We start from the raw sequence: 15,994 nt of genomic DNA on the forward strand, positions 1-15,994 counted from the left end.
TGCAAGCTAGGAATCGTAGAGCAACACAACAGATCCTGCTGCAGGTCTCTTTGCCAATAATTTTTTTCTCAATCTGAATCCTGTGACTGTGTGTTTATTACATTCTTTTTATCCTAGGAGCAAATTGTTAATCATGATCCCTACCATGATCATATGTGCTTTACGCACATTACAATCTTAAAATTTTGGATGAAAGAATCGATTTTTGTGTCTAAATGTTTAAACTGCACAAGGAAATAGATGAAATTGAACCAAATTCTGAAAACCGCATCAAAGAGCATTGTATGGCCAACATTTGCATCCGATTGGGAGCAAAAATAGGGCAGTCTTCCACCAGGATGGCCGAGTGGTTAAGGCGTTGGACTTAAGATCCAATGGATATGTATCCGCGTGGGTTCAAACCCCACTCCTTGTATAGGTTTTAGCCGGGGAGCTCTGCAAGCTAGGAATCGTAGAGCAACACAAAAGGTCCTGCTGCAGGTCTCTTTGACAAAATTTGTTTTCTCAATCTGAATCCTGTGACTGTGTGTTTATAGCATTCTTTTTATCCTAGGAGCAAATTGTTAATCATGATCCCTACCATGATCATAGGTGCTTTACGAACAGATCCAGTCTACAAAACATTGGATGAAAGAATCGATTTTTGTGTCTAAATGTTTAAACTGCACAAGGAAATAGATGAAATTGAACCAAATTCTGAAAACCGCATTAAAGAGCAAAGAGCATTGTATGGCCAACATTTGCATCCGATTGGGAGCAAAAATAGGACAGTTTTCCACCAGGATGGCCGAGTGGTTAAGGCGTTGGACTTAAGATCCAATGGATATGTATCCGCGTGGGTTCAAACCCCACTCCTGGTATAGGTTTTAGCCGGGGAGCTCTGCAAGCTAGGAATCGTAGAGCAACACAACAGATCCTGCTGCAGGTCTCTTTGCCAATAATTTTTTTCTCAATCTGAATCCTGTGACTGTGTGTTTATTACATTCTTTTTATCCTAGGAGCAAATTGTTAATCATGATCCCTACCATGATCATATGTGCTTTACGCACATTACAATCTTAAAATTTTGGATGAAAGAATCGATTTTTGTGTCTAAATGTTTAAACTGCACAAGGAAATAGATGAAATTGAACCAAATTCTGAAAACCGCATCAAAGAGCATTGCATGGCCAACATTTGTATCCGATTGGGAGCAAAAACAAGACAGTCTTTCACCAGGATGGCCGAGTTGTTAAGGCATTGGACTTAAGATCCAATGGATATGTATCCGCGTGGGTTCAAACCCCACTCCTGGTATAGGTTTTAGCCGGGGAGCTCTGCAAGCTAGGAATCGTAGAGCAACACAACAGATCCTGCTGCAGGTCTCTTTGCCAATAATTTTTTTCTCAATCTGAATCCTGTGACTGTGTGTTTATTACATTCTTTTTATCCTAGGAGCAAATTGTTAATCATGATCCCTACCATGATCATATGTGCTTTACGCACATAACAATCTTCAAAACTTTGGATGAAAGAATCGATTTTTGTGTCTAAATGTTTAAACTGCACAAGGAAATAGATGAAATTGAACCAAATTCTGAAAACCGCATCAAAGAGCATTGTATGGCCAACATTTGCATCCGATTGGGAGCAAAAACAGGATAGTTTTACACCAGGATGGCCGGGTGGTTAAGGCGTTGGACTTAAGATCCAATGGATATGTATCCGCGTGGGTTCAAACCCCACTCCTGGTATAGGTTTTAGCCGGGGAGCTCTGCAAGCTAGGAATCGTAGAGCAACACAAAAGATCCTGCTGCAGGTCTCTTTGCCAATCATTTTTTTCTCAATCTGAATCCTGCGACTGTGTGTTTATAGCATTCTTTTTATCCTAGGAGCAAATTGTTAATCATGATCCCTACCATGATCATATGTGCTTTACGCACATATCCAATCTACAAAACATTGGATGAAAGAATCGATTTTTGTGTCTAAATGTTTAAACTGCACAAGGAAATAGATGAAATTGAACCAAATTCTGAAAACCGCATCAAAGAGCATTGTATGGCCAACATTTGCATCCGATTGGGAGCAAAAACAGGACACTCTTCCACCAGGGTGGCCGAGTGGTTAAGGCGTTGGACTTAAGATCCAATGGATATGTCTCCGCGTGGGTTCAAACCCCACTCCTGGTATAGGTTTTAGCCGGGGAGCTCTGCAAGCTAGGAATCGTAGAGCAACACAACAGATCCTGCTGCAGGTCTCTTTGCCAATAATTTTTTTCTCAATCTGAATCCTGTGACTGTGTGTTTATTACATTCTTTTTATCCTAGGAGCAAATTGTTAATCATGATCCCTACCATGATCATATGTGCTTTACGCACATTACAATCTTAAAACTTTGGATGAAAGAATCGATTTTTGTGTCTAAATGTTTAAACTGCACAAGGAAAAAGATGAAATTGAACCAAATTCTGAAAACCGCATCAAAGAGCATTGCATGGCCAACATTTGTATCCGATTGGGAGCAAAAACAAGACAGTATTTCACCAGGATGGCCGAGTTGTTAAGGCGTTGGACTTAAGATCCAATGGATATGTATCCGCGTGGGTTCAAACCCCACTCCTGGTATAGGTTTTAGCCGGGGAGCTCTGCAAGCTAGGAATCGTAGAGCAACACAAAAGATCCTGCTGCAGGTCTCTTTGCCAATAATTTTTTTCTCAATCTGAATCCTGCGACTGTGTGTTTATAGCATTCTTTTTATCCTAGGAGCAAATTGTTAATCATGATCCCTACCATGATCATATGTGCTTTACGCACATAACAGTCTTCAAAACCTTGGATGAAAGAATCGATTTTTGTGTCTAAATGTTTAAACTGCACAAGGAAATAGATGAAATTGAACCAAATTCTGAAAACCGCATCAAAGAGCATTGTATGGCCAACATTTGCATCCGATTGGGAGCAAAAACAGGATAGTTTTACACCAGGATGGCCGAGTGGTTAAGGCGTTGGACTTAAGATGCAATGGATATGTATCCGCGTGGGTTCAAACCCCACCCCTGGTATAGGTTTTAGCCGGGGAGCTCTGCAAGCTAGGAATCGTAGAGCAACACAACAGATCCTGCTGCAGGTCTCTTTGCCAATAATCTTTTTCTCAATCTGAATCCTGTGACTGTGTGTTTATTACATTCTTTTTATCCTAGGAGCAAATTGTTAATCATGATCCCTACCATGATCATATGTGCTTTACGCACATTACAATCTTAAAACTTTGGATGAAAGAATCGATTTTTGTGTCTAAATGTTTAAACTGCACAAGGAAAAAGATGAAATTGAACCAAATTCTGAAAACCGCATCAAAGAGCATTGCATGGCCAACATTTGTATCCGATTGGGAGCAAAAACAAGACAGTGTTTCACCAGGATGGCCGAGTTGTTAAGGCGTTGGACTTAAGATCCAATGGATATGTATCCGCGTGGGTTCAAACCCCACTCCTGGTATAGGTTTTAGCCGGGGAGCTCTGCAAGCTAGGAATCGTAGAGCAACACAACAGATCCTGCTGCAGGTCTCTTTGCCAATAATTTTTTTCTCAATCTGAATCCTGCGACTGTGTGTTTATAGCATTCTTTTTATCCTAGGAGCAAATTGTTAATCATGATCCCTACCATGATCATATGTGCTTTACGCACATAACAGTCTTCAAAACCTTGGATGAAAGAATCGATTTTTGTGTCTAAATGTTTAAACTGCACAAGGAAATAGATGAAATTGAACCAAATTCTGAAAACCACATCAAAGAGCATTGTATGGCCAACATTTGCATCCGATTGGGAGCAAAAACACGTTAGTTTTACACCAGGATGGCCGAGTGGTTAAGGCGTTGGACTTAAGATCCAATGGATATGTATACGCGTGGGTTCAAACCCCACTCCTGGTATAGGTTTTAGCCGGGGAGCTCTGCAAGCTAGGAATCGTAGAGCAACACAAAAGATCCTGCTGCAGGTCTCTTTGCCAATAATTTTTTTCTCAATCTGAATCCTGCGACTGTGTGTTTATAGCATTCTTTTTATCCTAGGAGCAAATTGTTAATCATGATCCCTACCATGATCATAGGTGCTTTACGCACATATCCAATCTACAAAACATTGGATGAAAGAATCGATTTTTGTGTCTAAATGTTTAAACTGCACAAGGAAATAGATGAAATTGAACCAAATTCTGAAAACCGCATCAAAGAGCATTGTATGGCCAACATTTGCATCCGATTGGGAGCAAAAACAGGTCAGTCTTCCACCAGGATGGCCGAGTGGTTAAGGCGTTGGACTTAAGATCCAATGGATATGTATCCGCGTGGGTTCAAACCCCACTCCTTGTATAGGTTTTAGCCGGGGAGCTCTGCAAGCTAGGAATCGTAGAGCAACACAACAGATCCTGCTGCAGGTCTCTTTGCCAATAATTTTTTTCTCAATCTGAATCCTGTGACTGTGTGTTTATTACATTCTTTTTATCCTAGGAGCAAATTGTTAATCATGATCCCTACCATGATCATATGTGCTTTACGCACATTACAATCTTAAAACTTTGGATGAAAGAATCGATTTTTGTGTCTTAATGTTTAAACTGCACAAGGAAATAGATGAAATTGAACCAAATTCTGAAAACCGCATCAAAGAGCATTGCATGGCCAACATTTGTATCCGATTGGGAGCAAAAACAAGACAGTCTTTCACCAGGATGGCCGAGTTGTTAAGGCATTGGACTTAAGATCCAATGGATATGTATCCGCGTGGGTTCAAACCCCACTCCTGGTATAGGTTTTAGCCGGGGAGCTCTGCAAGCTAGGAATCGTAAAGCAACACAAAAGATCCTGCTGCAGGTCTCTTTGCCAATAATTTTTTTCTCAATCTGAATCCTGCGACTGTGTGTTTATAGCATTCTTTTTATCCTAGGAGCAAATTGTTAATCATGATCCCTACCATGATCATAGGTGCTTTACGCACATATCCAATCTACAAAACATTGGATGAAAGAATCGATTTTTGTGTCTAAATGTTTAAACTGCACAAGGAAATAGATGAAATTGAACCAAATTCTGAAAACCGCATCAAAGAGCATTGTATGGCCAACATTTGCATCCGATTGGGAGCAAAAACAAGACAGTCTTTCACCAGGATGGCCGAGTGGTTAAGGCGTTGGACTTAAGATCCAATGGATATGTATCCGCGTGGGTTCAAACCCCACTCCTGGTATAGGTTTTAGCCGGGGAGCTCTGCAAGCTAGGAATCGTAGAGCAACACAACAGATCATGCTGCAGGTCTCTTTGCCAATAATTTTTTTCTCAATCTGAATCCTGTGACTGTGTGTTTATTACATTCTTTTTATCCTAGGAGCAAATTGTTAATCATGATCCCTACCATGATCATATGTGCTTTACGCACATTACAATCTTAAAACTTTGGATGAAAGAATCGATTTTTGTGTCTAAATGTTTAAACTGCACAAGGAAAAAGATGAAATTGAACCAAATTCTGAAAACCGCATCAAAGAGCATTGCATGGCCAACATTTGTATCCGATTGGGAGCAAAAACAAGACAGTCTTTCACCAGGATGGCCGAGTTGTTAAGGCGTTGGACTTAAGATCCAATGGATATGTATCCGCGTGGGTTCAAACCCCACTCCTGGTATAGGTTTTAGCCGGGGAGCTCTGCAAGCTAGGAATCGTAGAGCAACACAAAAGATCCTGCTGCAGGTCTCTTTGCCAATAATTTTTTTCTCAATCTGAATCCTGCGACTGTGTGTTTATAGCATTCTTTTTATCCTAGGAGCAAATTGTTAATCATGATCCCTACCATGATCATATGTGCTTTACGCACATAACAATCTTCAAAACCTTGGATGAAAGAATCGATTTTTGTGTCTAAATGTTTAAACTGCACAAGGAAATAGATGAAATTGAACCAAATTCTGAAAACCGCATCAAAGAGCATTGCATGGCCAACATTTGTATCCGATTGGGAGCAAAAACAGGACAGTCTTCCACCAGGATGGCCGAGTGGTTAAAGGGGTTGTCCCGCGCCGAAACGGGTTTTTTTTTTTTTAAACCCCCCCCCCCGTTCGGCAACCCCGCTGCAGGGGTTAAAAAAACAACCCGCACAGCGCTTACCTGAATCCCGGCGGTCCGGCGTCTTCATACTCACCTGCTGAAGATGGCCGCCGGGATCCTCTGTCTCCATGGACTGCAGGGCTTCTGTGCGGTCCATTGCCGATTCCAGCCTCCTGATTGGCTGGAATCGGCACGTGACGGGGCGGAGCTACACGGAGCTACACGGAGCCCCATTCAGAAAAGAAGAAGACCCGGACTGCGCAAGCGCGGCTAATTTGGCCATCGGAGGGCGAAAATTAGTCGGCACCATGGAGACGAGGACGCCAGCAACGGAGCAGGTAAGTATAAAACTTTTTATAACTTCTGTATGGCTCATAATTAATGCACAATGTACATTACAAAGTGCATTATTATGGCCATGCAGAAGTGTATAGACCCACTTGCTGCCTCGGGACAACCCCTTTAAGGCGTTGGACTTAAGATCCAATGGATATGTATCCGCGTGGGTTCAATCCCCACTCCTGGTATAGGTTTTAGCCGGGGAGCTCTGCAAGCTAGGAATCGTAGAGCAACACAACAGATCCTGCTGCAGGTCTCTTTGCCAATAATTTTTTTCTCAATCTGAATCCTGCGACTGTGTGTTTATAGCATTCTTTTTATCCTAGGAGCAAATTGTTAATCATGATCCCTACCATGATCATAGGTGCTTTACGCACATATCCAATCTACAAAACATTGGATGAAAGAATCGATTTTTGTGTCTAAATGTTTAAACTGCACAAGGAAATAGATGAAATTGAACCAAATTCTGAAAACCGCATCAAAGAGCATTGTATGGCCAACATTTGCATCCGATTGGGAGCAAAAACAGGACAGTCTTCCACCAGGATGGCCGAGTGGTTAAGGCGTTGGACTTAAGATCCAATGGATATGTATCCGCGTGGGTTCAAACCCCACTCCTGGTATAGGTTTTAGCCGGGGAGCTCTGCAAGCTAGGAATCGTAGAGCAACACAACAGATCCTGCTGCAGGTCTCTTTGCCAATAATTTTTTTCTCAATCTGAATCCTGTGACTGTGTGTTTATTACATTCTTTTTATCCTAGGAGCAAATTGTTAATCATGATCCCTACCATGATCATATGTGCTTTACGCACATTACAATCTTAAAACTTTGGATGAAAGAATCGATTTTTGTGTCTAAATGTTTAAACTGCACAAGGAAAAAGATGAAATTGAACCAAATTCTGAAAACCGCATCAAAGAGCATTGCATGGCCAACATTTGTATCCGATTGGGAGCAAAAACAAGACAGTCTTTCACCAGGATGGCCGAGTTGTTAAGGCGTTGGACTTAAGATCCAATGGATATGTATCCGCGTGGGTTCAAACCCCACTCCTGGTATAGGTTTTAGCCGGGGAGCTCTGCAAGCTAGGAATCGTAGAGCAACACAAAAGATCCTGCTGCAGGTCTCTTTGCCAATAATTTTTTTCTCAATCTGAATCCTGCGACTGTGTGTTTATAGCATTCTTTTTATCCTAGGAGCAAATTGTTAATCATGATCCCTACCATGATCATATGTGCTTTACGCACATAACAATCTTCAAAACCTTGGATGAAAGAATCGATTTTTGTGTCTAAATGTTTAAACTGCACAAGGAAATAGATGAAATTGAACCAAATTCTGAAAACCGCATCAAAGAGCATTGCATGGCCAACATTTGTATCCGATTGGGAGCAAAAACAGGACAGTCTTCCACCAGGATGGCCGAGTGGTTAAAGGGGTTGTCCCGCGCCGAAACGTTTTTTTTTTTTTTTTAAACCCCCCCCCCCCGTTCGGCGCGAGACAACCCCGCTGCAGGGGTTAAAAAAACAACCCGCACAGCGCTTACCTGAATCCCGGCGGTCCGGCGTCTTCATACTCACCTGCTGAAGATGGCCGCCGGGATCCTCTGTCTCCATGGACCGCAGGGCTTCTGTGCGGTCCATTGCCGATTCCAGCCTCCTGATTGGCTGGAATCGGCACGTGACGGGGCGGAGCTACACGGAGCTACACGGAGCCCCATTCAGAAAAGAAGAAGACCCGGACTGCGCAAGCGCGGCTAATTTGGCCATCGGAGGGCGAAAATTAGTCGGCACCATGGAGACGAGGACGCCAGCAACGGAGCAGGTAAGTATAAAACTTTTTATAACTTCTGTATGGCTCATAATTAATGCACAATGTACATTACAAAGTGCATTATTATGGCCATGCAGAAGTGTATAGACCCACTTGCTGCCTCGGGACAACCCCTTTAAGGCGTTGGACTTAAGATCCAATGGATATGTATCCGCTTGGGTTCAAACCCCACTCCTGGTATAGGTTTTAGCCGGGGAGCTCTGCAAGCTAGGAATCGTAGAGCAACACAACAGATCCTGCTGCAGGTCTCTTTGCCAATAATTTTTTTCTCAATCTGAATCCTGTGACTGTGTGTTTATTACATTCTTTTTATCCTAGGAGCAAATTGTTAATCATGATCCCTACCATGATCATATGTGCTTTACGCACATAACAATCTTCAAAACTTTGGATGAAAGAATCGATTTTTGTGTCTAAATGTTTAAACTGCACAAGGAAATAGATGAAATTGAACCAAATTCTGAAAACTGCATCAAAGAGCATTGTATGGCCAACATTTGCATCCGATTGGGAGCAAAAACAGGATAGTTTTACACCAGGATGGCCGAGTGGTTAAGGCGTTGGACTTAAGATCCAATGGATATGTATCCGCGTGGGTTCAAACCCCACTCCTGGTATAGGTTTTAGCCGGGGAGCTCTGCAAGCTAGGAATCGTAGAGCAACACAAAAGATCCTGCTGCAGGTCTCTTTGCCAATAATTTTTTCTCAATCTGAATCCTGCGACTGTGTGTTTATAGCATTCTTTTTATCCTAGGAGCAAATTTTTAATCATGATCCCTACCATGATCATATGTGCTTTACGCACATAACAATCTTCAAAACCTTGGATGAAAGAATCGATTTTTGTGTCTAAATGTTTAAACTGCACAAGGAAATAGATGAAATTGAACCAAATTCTGAAAACCGCATCAAAGAGCATTGTATGGCCAACATTTGTATCCGATTGGGAGCAAAAACAGGACAGTCTTCCACCAGGATGGCCGAGTGGTTAAGGCGTTGGACTTAAGATCCAATGGATATGTATCCGCGTGGGTTCAAACCCCACTCCTGGTATAGGTTTTAGCCGGGGAGCTCTGCAAGCTAGGAATCGTAGAGCAACACAACAGATCCTGCTGCAGGTCTCTTTGCCAATAATTTTTTTCTCAATCTGAATCCTGTGACTGTGTGTTTATTACATTCTTTTTATCCTAGGAGCAAATTGTTAATCATGATCCCTACCATGATCATATGTGCTTTACGCACATAACAATCTTCAAAACTTTGGATGAAAGAATCGATTTTTGTGTCTAAATGTTTAAACTGCACAAGGAAATAGATGAAATTGAACCAAATTCTGAAAACCGCATCAAAGAGCATTGTACGGCCAACATTTGCATCCGATTGGGAGCAAAAACAGGTTAGTTTTACACCAGGATGGCTGAGTGGTTAAGGCGTTGGACTTAAGATCCAATGGATATGTATCCGCGTGGGTTCAAACCCCACTCCTGGTATAGGTTTTAGCCGGGGAGCTCTGCAAGCTAGGAATCGTAGAGCAACACAAAAGATCCTGCTGCAGGTCTCTTTGCCAATAATTTTTTTCTCAATCTGAATCCTGCGACTGTGTGTTTATAGCATTCTTTTTATCCTAGGAGCAAATTGTTAATCATGATCCCTACCATGATCATAGGTGCTTTACGCACATATCCAATCTACAAAACATTGGATGAAAGAATCGATTTTTGTGTCTAAATGTTTAAACTGCACAAGGAAATAGATGAAATTGAACCAAATTCTGAAAACCGCATCAAAGAGCATTGTATGGCCAACATTTGCATCCGATTGGGAGCAAAAACAGGATAGTTTTACACCAGGATGGCCGAGTGGTTAAGGCGTTGGACTTAAGATCCGATGGATATGTATCCGCGTGGGTTCAAACCCCACTCCTGGTATAGGTTTTAGCCGGGGAGCTCTGCAAGCTAGGAATCGTAGAGCAACACAACAGATCCTGCTGCAGGTCTCTTTGCCAATAATTTTTTTCTCAATCTGAATCCTGTGACTGTGTGTTTATTACATTCTTTTTATCCTAGGAGCAAATTGTTAATCATGATCCCTACCATGATCATATGTGCTTTACGCACATTACAATCTTAAAACTTTGGATGAAAGAATCGATTTTTGTGTCTAAATGTTTAAACTGCACAAGGAAATAGATGAAATTGAACCAAATTCTGAAAACCGCATCAAAGATCATTGTATGGCCAACATTTGCATCCGATTGGGAGCAAAAGTAGGACAGTCTTCCACCAGGATGGCCGAGTGGTTAAGGCGTTGGACTTAAGATCCAATGGATATGTATCCGCGTGGGTTCAAACCCCACTCCTGGTATAGGTTTTAGCCGGGGAGCTCTGCAAGCTAGGAATCGTAGAGCAACACAAAAGATCCTGCTGCAGGTCTCTTTGCCAATAATTTTTTTCTCAATCTGAATCCTGCGACTGTGTGTTTATAGCATTCTTTTTATCCTAGGAGCAAATTGTTAATCATGATCCCTACCATGATCATAGGTGCTTTACGCACATATCCAATCTACAAAACATTGGATGAAAGAATCGATTTTTGTGTCTAAATGTTTAAACTGCACAAGGAAATAGATGAAATTGAACCAAATTCTGAAAACCGCATCAAAGAGCATTGTATGGCCAACATTTGCATCCGATTGGGAGCAAAAACAGGACAGTCTTCCACCAGGATGGCCGAGTGGTTAAGGCGTTGGACTTAAGATCCAATGGATATGTATCCGCGTGGGTTCAAACCCCACTCCTGGTATAGGTTTTAGCCGGGGAGCTCTGCAAGCTAGGAATCGTAGAGCAACACAACAGATCCTGCTGCAGGTCTCTTTGCCAATAATTTTTTTCTCAATCTGAATCCTGTGACTGTGTGTTTATTACATTCTTTTTATCCTAGGAGCAAATTGTTAATCATGATCCCTACCATGATCATATGTGCTTTACGCACATAACAATCTTAAAACTTTGGATGAAAGAATCGATTTTTGTGTCTAAATGTTTAAACTGCACAAGGAAAAAGATGAAATTGAACCAAATTCTGAAAACCGCATCAAAGAGCATTGCATGGCCAACATTTGTATCCGATTGGGAGCAAAAACAAGACAGTCTTTCACCAGGATGGCCGAGTTGTTAAGGCGTTGGACTTAAGATCCAATGGATATGTATCCGCGTGGGTTCAAACCCCACTCCTGGTATAGGTTTTAGCCGGGGAGCTCTGCAAGCTAGGAATCGTAGAGCAACACAACAGATCCTGCTGCAGGTCTCTTTGCCAATAATTTTTTTCTCAATCTGAATCCTGCGACTGTGTGTTTATAGCATTCTTTTTATCCTAGGAGCAAATTGTTAATCATGATCCCTACCATGATCATATGTGCTTTACGCACATAACAATCTTCAAAACCTTGGATGAAAGAATCGATTTTTGTGTCTAAATGTTTAAACTGCACAAGGAAATAGATGAAATTGAACCAAATTCTGAAAACCGCATCAAAGAGCATTGCATGGCCAACATTTGTATCCGATTGGGAGCAAAAACAGGACAGTCTTCCACCAGGATGGCCGAGTGGTTAAAGGGGTTGTCCCGCGCCGAAACGGGTTTGTTTTTTTTTTAAACCCCCCCCCCCGTTCGGCGCGAGACAACCCCGCTGCAGGGGTTAAAAAAACAACCCGCACAGCGCTTACCTGAATCCCGGCGGTCCGGCGTCTTCATACTCGCCTGCTGAAGATGGCCGCCGGGATCCTCTGTCTCCATGGACCGCAGGGCTTCTGTGCGGTCCATTGCCGATTCCAGCCTCCTGATTGGCTGGAATCGGCACGTGACGGGGCGGAGCTACACGGAGCTACACGGAGCCCCATTCAGAAAAGAAGAAGACCCGGACTGCGCAAGCGCGGCTAATTTGGCCATCGGAGGGCGAAAATTAGTCGGCACCATGGAGACGAGGACGCCAGCAACGGAGCAGGTAAGTATAAAACTTTTTATAACTTCTGTATGGCTCATAATTAATGCACAATGTACATTACAAAGTGCATTATTATGGCCATGCAGAAGTGTATAGACCCACTTGCTGCCTCGGGACAACCCCTTTAAGGCGTTGGACTTAAGATCCAATGGATATGTATCCGCGTGGGTTCAAACCCCACTCCTGGTATAGGTTTTAGCCGGGGAGCTCTGCAAGCTAGGAATCGTAGAGCAACACAACAGATCCTGCTGCAGGTCTCTTTGCCAATAATTTTTTTCTCAATCTGAATCCTGTGACTGTGTGTTTATTACATTCTTTTTATCCTAGGAGCAAATTGTTAATCATGATCCCTACCATGATCATATGTGCTTTACGCACATAACAATCTTCAAAACTTTGGATGAAAGAATCGATTTTTGTGTCTAAATGTTTAAACTGCACAAGGAAATAGATGAAATTGAACCAAATTCTGAAAACCGCATTAAAGAGCATTGTATGGCCAACATTTGCATCCGATTGGGAGCAAAAACAGGATAGTTTTACACCAGGATGGCCGAGTGGTTAAGGCGTTGGACTTAAGATCCAATGGATATGTATCCGCGTGGGTTCAAACCCCACTCCTGGTATAGGTTTTAGCCGGGGAGCTCTGCAAGCTAGGAATCGTAGAGCAACACAAAAGATCCTGCTGCAGGTCTCTTTGCCAATAATTTTTTTCTCAATCTGAATCCTGCGACTGTGTGTTTATAGCATTCTTTTTATCCTAGGAGCAAATTGTTAATCATGATCCCTACCATGATCATATGTGCTTTACGCACATAACAATCTTCAAAACCTTGGATGAAAGAATCGATTTTTGTGTCTAAATGTTTAAACTGCACAAGGAAATAGATGAAATTGAACCAAATTCTGAAAACCGCATCAAAGAGCATTGCATGGCCAACATTTGTATCCGATTGGGAGCAAAAACAGGACAGTCTTCCACCAGGATGGCCGAGTGGTTAAGGCGTTGGACTTAAGATCCAATGGATATGTATCCGCGTGGGTTCAAACCCCACTCCTGGTATAGGTTTTAGCCGGGGAGCTCTGCAAGCTAGGAATCGTAGAGGAACACAACAGATCCTGCTGCAGGTCTCTTTGCCAATAATTTTTTTCTCAATCTGAATCCTGTGACTGTGTGTTTATTACATTCTTTTTATCCTAGGAGCAAATTGTTAATCATGATCCCTACCATGATCATATGTGCTTTACGCACATAACAATCTTCAAAACTTTGGATGAAAGAATCGATTTTTGTGTCTAAATGTTTAAACTGCACAAGGAAATAGATGAAATTGAACCAAATTCTGAAAACCGCATTAAAGAGCATTGTATGGCCAACATTTGCATCCGATTGGGAGCAAAAACAGGATAGTTTTACACCAGGATGGCCGAGTGGTTAAGGCGTTGGACTTAAGATCCAATGGATATGTATCCGCGTGGGTTCAAACCCCACTCCTGGTATAGGTTTTAGCCGGGGAGCTCTGCAAGCTAGGAATCGTAGAGCAACACAACAGATCCTGCTGCAGGTCTCTTTGCCAATAATTTTTTTCTCAATCTGAATCCTGTGACTGTGTGTTTATTACATTCTTTTTATCCTAGGAGCAAATTGTTAATCATGATCCCTACCATGATCATATGTGCTTTACGCACATAACAATCTTCAAAACTTTGGATGAAAGAATCGATTTTTGTGTCTAAATGTTTAAACTGCACAAGGAAATAGATGAAATTGAACCAAATTCTGAAAACCGCATCAAAGAGCATTGCATGGCCAACATTTGTATCCGATTGGGAGCAAAAACAGGACAGTCTTCCACCAGGATGGCCGAGTGGTTAAGGCGTTGGACTTAAGATCCAATGGATATGTATCCGCGTGGGTTCAAGCCCCACTCCTGGTATAGGTTTTAGCCGGGGAGCTCTGCAAGCTAGGAATCGTAGAGCAACACAACAGATCCTGCTGCAGGTCTCTTTGCCAATAATTTTTTTCTCAATCTGAATCCTGTGACTGTGTGTTTATTACATTCTTTTTATCCTAGGAGCAAATTGTTAATCATGATCCCTACCATGATCATATGTGCTTTACGCACATAACAATCTTCAAAACTTTGGATGAAAGAATCGATTTTTGTGTCTAAATGTTTAAACTGCACAAGGAAATAGATGAAATTGAACCAAATTCTGAAAACCGCATCAAAGAGCATTGTATGGCCAACATTTGCATCCGATTGGGAGCAAAAACAGGATAGTTTTACACCAGGATGGCCGAGTGGTTAAGGCGTTGGACTTAAGATCCAATGGATATGTATCCGCGTGGGTTCAAACCCCACTCCTGGTATAGGTTTTAGCCGGGGAGCTCTGCAAGCTAGGAATCGTAGAGCAACACAAAAGATCCTGCTGCAGGTCTCTTTGCCAATAATTTTTTTCTCAATCTGAATCCTGCGACTGTGTGTTTATAGCATTCTTTTTATCCTAGGAGCAAATTGTTAATCATGATCCCTACCATGATCATAGGTGCTTTACGCACATATCCAATCTACAAAACATTGGATGAAAGAATCGATTTTTGTGTCTAAATGTTTAAACTGCACAAGGAAATAGATGAAATTGAACCAAATTCTGAAAACCGCATTAAAGAGCATTGTATGGCCAACATTTGCATCCGATTGGGAGCAAAAACAGGACAGTCTTCCACCAGGATGGCCGAGTGGTTAAGGCGTTGGACTTAAGATCCAATGGATATGTATCCGCGTGGGTTCAAACCCCACTCCTGGTATAGGTTTTAGCCGGGGAGCTCTGCAAGCTAGGAATCGTAGAGCAACACAACAGATCCTGCTGCAGGTCTCTTTGCCAATAATCTTTTTCTCAATCTGAATCCTGTGACTGTGTGTTTATTACATTCTTTTTATCCTAGGAGCAAATTGTTAATCATGATCCCTACCATGATCATATGTGCTTTACGCACATAACAATCTTCAAAACTTTGGATGAAAGAATCGATTTTTGTGTCTAAATGTTTAAACTGCACAAGGAAATAGATGAAATTGAACCAAATTCTGAAAACCGCATCAAAGAGCATTGTATGGCCAACATTTGCATCCGATTGGGAGCAAAAACAGGATAGTTTTACACCAGGATGGCCGAGTGGTTAAGGCATTGGACTTAAGATCCAATGGATATGTATCCGCGTGGGTTCAAACCCCACTCCTGGTATAGGTTTTAGCCGGGGAGCTCTGCAAGCTAGGAATCGTAGAGCAACACAAAAGATCCTGCTGCAGGTCTCTTTGCCAATAATTTTTTTCTCAATCTGAATCCTGCGACTGTGTGTTTATAGCATTCTTTTTATCCTAGGAGCAAATTGTTAATCATGATCCCTACCATGATCATAGGTGCTTTACGCACATATCCAATCTACAAAACATTGGATGAAAGAATCGATTTTTGTGTCTAAATGTTTAAACTGCACAAGGAAATAGATGAAATTGAACCAAATTCTGAAAACCGCATTAAAGAGCATTGTATGGCCAACATTTGCATCCGATTGGGAGCAAAAACAGGACAGTCTTCCACCAGGATGGCCGAGTGGTTAAGGCGTTGGACTTAAGATCCAATGGATATGTATCCGCGTGGGTTCAAACCCCACTCCTGGTATAGGTTTTAGCCGGGGAGCTCTGCAAGCTAGGAATCGTAGAGCA

The 15,994-nt window shown here is 42.0% G+C and overlaps 29 non-coding genes across 29 annotated transcripts; all 29 read left to right on the forward strand.

The window, feature by feature from the left end:
• Positions 1 to 332: 332 nt before the first annotated feature.
• On the forward strand, positions 333 to 415 carry TRNAL-UAA (transfer RNA leucine (anticodon UAA)). Its single transcript has one exon. It is a non-coding gene; the product is annotated as a tRNA-Leu (tRNA).
• A 362-nt stretch (positions 416 to 777) lies between these two features.
• Positions 778 to 860, forward strand: TRNAL-UAA (transfer RNA leucine (anticodon UAA)). The gene has a single exon. It is a non-coding gene; the product is annotated as a tRNA-Leu (tRNA).
• A 353-nt stretch (positions 861 to 1,213) lies between these two features.
• On the forward strand, positions 1,214 to 1,296 carry TRNAL-UAA (transfer RNA leucine (anticodon UAA)). The gene has a single exon. It is a non-coding gene; the product is annotated as a tRNA-Leu (tRNA).
• A 354-nt stretch (positions 1,297 to 1,650) lies between these two features.
• Positions 1,651 to 1,733, forward strand: TRNAL-UAA (transfer RNA leucine (anticodon UAA)). The gene has a single exon. It is a non-coding gene; the product is annotated as a tRNA-Leu (tRNA).
• A 355-nt stretch (positions 1,734 to 2,088) lies between these two features.
• On the forward strand, positions 2,089 to 2,171 carry TRNAL-UAA (transfer RNA leucine (anticodon UAA)). Its single transcript has one exon. It is a non-coding gene; the product is annotated as a tRNA-Leu (tRNA).
• Positions 2,172 to 2,524: 353 nt separating this feature from the next.
• TRNAL-UAA (transfer RNA leucine (anticodon UAA)) lies at positions 2,525 to 2,607 on the forward strand. The gene has a single exon. It is a non-coding gene; the product is annotated as a tRNA-Leu (tRNA).
• A 790-nt stretch (positions 2,608 to 3,397) lies between these two features.
• On the forward strand, positions 3,398 to 3,480 carry TRNAL-UAA (transfer RNA leucine (anticodon UAA)). The gene has a single exon. It is a non-coding gene; the product is annotated as a tRNA-Leu (tRNA).
• Positions 3,481 to 3,834: 354 nt separating this feature from the next.
• Positions 3,835 to 3,917, forward strand: TRNAL-UAA (transfer RNA leucine (anticodon UAA)). The gene has a single exon. It is a non-coding gene; the product is annotated as a tRNA-Leu (tRNA).
• Positions 3,918 to 4,272: 355 nt separating this feature from the next.
• Positions 4,273 to 4,355, forward strand: TRNAL-UAA (transfer RNA leucine (anticodon UAA)). The gene has a single exon. It is a non-coding gene; the product is annotated as a tRNA-Leu (tRNA).
• Positions 4,356 to 4,708: 353 nt separating this feature from the next.
• Positions 4,709 to 4,791, forward strand: TRNAL-UAA (transfer RNA leucine (anticodon UAA)). Its single transcript has one exon. It is a non-coding gene; the product is annotated as a tRNA-Leu (tRNA).
• Positions 4,792 to 5,146: 355 nt separating this feature from the next.
• Positions 5,147 to 5,229, forward strand: TRNAL-UAA (transfer RNA leucine (anticodon UAA)). Its single transcript has one exon. It is a non-coding gene; the product is annotated as a tRNA-Leu (tRNA).
• A 353-nt stretch (positions 5,230 to 5,582) lies between these two features.
• TRNAL-UAA (transfer RNA leucine (anticodon UAA)) lies at positions 5,583 to 5,665 on the forward strand. The gene has a single exon. It is a non-coding gene; the product is annotated as a tRNA-Leu (tRNA).
• Positions 5,666 to 6,966: 1,301 nt separating this feature from the next.
• Positions 6,967 to 7,049, forward strand: TRNAL-UAA (transfer RNA leucine (anticodon UAA)). Its single transcript has one exon. It is a non-coding gene; the product is annotated as a tRNA-Leu (tRNA).
• Positions 7,050 to 7,402: 353 nt separating this feature from the next.
• On the forward strand, positions 7,403 to 7,485 carry TRNAL-UAA (transfer RNA leucine (anticodon UAA)). Its single transcript has one exon. It is a non-coding gene; the product is annotated as a tRNA-Leu (tRNA).
• A 1,309-nt stretch (positions 7,486 to 8,794) lies between these two features.
• Positions 8,795 to 8,877, forward strand: TRNAL-UAA (transfer RNA leucine (anticodon UAA)). Its single transcript has one exon. It is a non-coding gene; the product is annotated as a tRNA-Leu (tRNA).
• A 353-nt stretch (positions 8,878 to 9,230) lies between these two features.
• TRNAL-UAA (transfer RNA leucine (anticodon UAA)) lies at positions 9,231 to 9,313 on the forward strand. The gene has a single exon. It is a non-coding gene; the product is annotated as a tRNA-Leu (tRNA).
• Positions 9,314 to 9,667: 354 nt separating this feature from the next.
• On the forward strand, positions 9,668 to 9,750 carry TRNAL-UAA (transfer RNA leucine (anticodon UAA)). The gene has a single exon. It is a non-coding gene; the product is annotated as a tRNA-Leu (tRNA).
• A 355-nt stretch (positions 9,751 to 10,105) lies between these two features.
• Positions 10,106 to 10,188, forward strand: TRNAL-UAA (transfer RNA leucine (anticodon UAA)). Its single transcript has one exon. It is a non-coding gene; the product is annotated as a tRNA-Leu (tRNA).
• Positions 10,189 to 10,541: 353 nt separating this feature from the next.
• TRNAL-UAA (transfer RNA leucine (anticodon UAA)) lies at positions 10,542 to 10,624 on the forward strand. Its single transcript has one exon. It is a non-coding gene; the product is annotated as a tRNA-Leu (tRNA).
• A 355-nt stretch (positions 10,625 to 10,979) lies between these two features.
• Positions 10,980 to 11,062, forward strand: TRNAL-UAA (transfer RNA leucine (anticodon UAA)). The gene has a single exon. It is a non-coding gene; the product is annotated as a tRNA-Leu (tRNA).
• A 353-nt stretch (positions 11,063 to 11,415) lies between these two features.
• Positions 11,416 to 11,498, forward strand: TRNAL-UAA (transfer RNA leucine (anticodon UAA)). Its single transcript has one exon. It is a non-coding gene; the product is annotated as a tRNA-Leu (tRNA).
• Positions 11,499 to 12,806: 1,308 nt separating this feature from the next.
• TRNAL-UAA (transfer RNA leucine (anticodon UAA)) lies at positions 12,807 to 12,889 on the forward strand. The gene has a single exon. It is a non-coding gene; the product is annotated as a tRNA-Leu (tRNA).
• A 354-nt stretch (positions 12,890 to 13,243) lies between these two features.
• On the forward strand, positions 13,244 to 13,326 carry TRNAL-UAA (transfer RNA leucine (anticodon UAA)). Its single transcript has one exon. It is a non-coding gene; the product is annotated as a tRNA-Leu (tRNA).
• A 354-nt stretch (positions 13,327 to 13,680) lies between these two features.
• TRNAL-UAA (transfer RNA leucine (anticodon UAA)) lies at positions 13,681 to 13,763 on the forward strand. Its single transcript has one exon. It is a non-coding gene; the product is annotated as a tRNA-Leu (tRNA).
• Positions 13,764 to 14,117: 354 nt separating this feature from the next.
• On the forward strand, positions 14,118 to 14,200 carry TRNAL-UAA (transfer RNA leucine (anticodon UAA)). The gene has a single exon. It is a non-coding gene; the product is annotated as a tRNA-Leu (tRNA).
• A 354-nt stretch (positions 14,201 to 14,554) lies between these two features.
• Positions 14,555 to 14,637, forward strand: TRNAL-UAA (transfer RNA leucine (anticodon UAA)). Its single transcript has one exon. It is a non-coding gene; the product is annotated as a tRNA-Leu (tRNA).
• Positions 14,638 to 14,992: 355 nt separating this feature from the next.
• Positions 14,993 to 15,075, forward strand: TRNAL-UAA (transfer RNA leucine (anticodon UAA)). The gene has a single exon. It is a non-coding gene; the product is annotated as a tRNA-Leu (tRNA).
• Positions 15,076 to 15,429: 354 nt separating this feature from the next.
• TRNAL-UAA (transfer RNA leucine (anticodon UAA)) lies at positions 15,430 to 15,512 on the forward strand. The gene has a single exon. It is a non-coding gene; the product is annotated as a tRNA-Leu (tRNA).
• Positions 15,513 to 15,867: 355 nt separating this feature from the next.
• On the forward strand, positions 15,868 to 15,950 carry TRNAL-UAA (transfer RNA leucine (anticodon UAA)). The gene has a single exon. It is a non-coding gene; the product is annotated as a tRNA-Leu (tRNA).
• Positions 15,951 to 15,994: the final 44 nt, after the last annotated feature.

The sequence above is a fragment of the Eleutherodactylus coqui genome, chromosome 3 (genome assembly GCF_035609145.1).
Source record: "Eleutherodactylus coqui strain aEleCoq1 chromosome 3, aEleCoq1.hap1, whole genome shotgun sequence".
Lineage (NCBI taxonomy): Eukaryota > Metazoa > Chordata > Amphibia > Anura > Eleutherodactylidae > Eleutherodactylus > Eleutherodactylus coqui.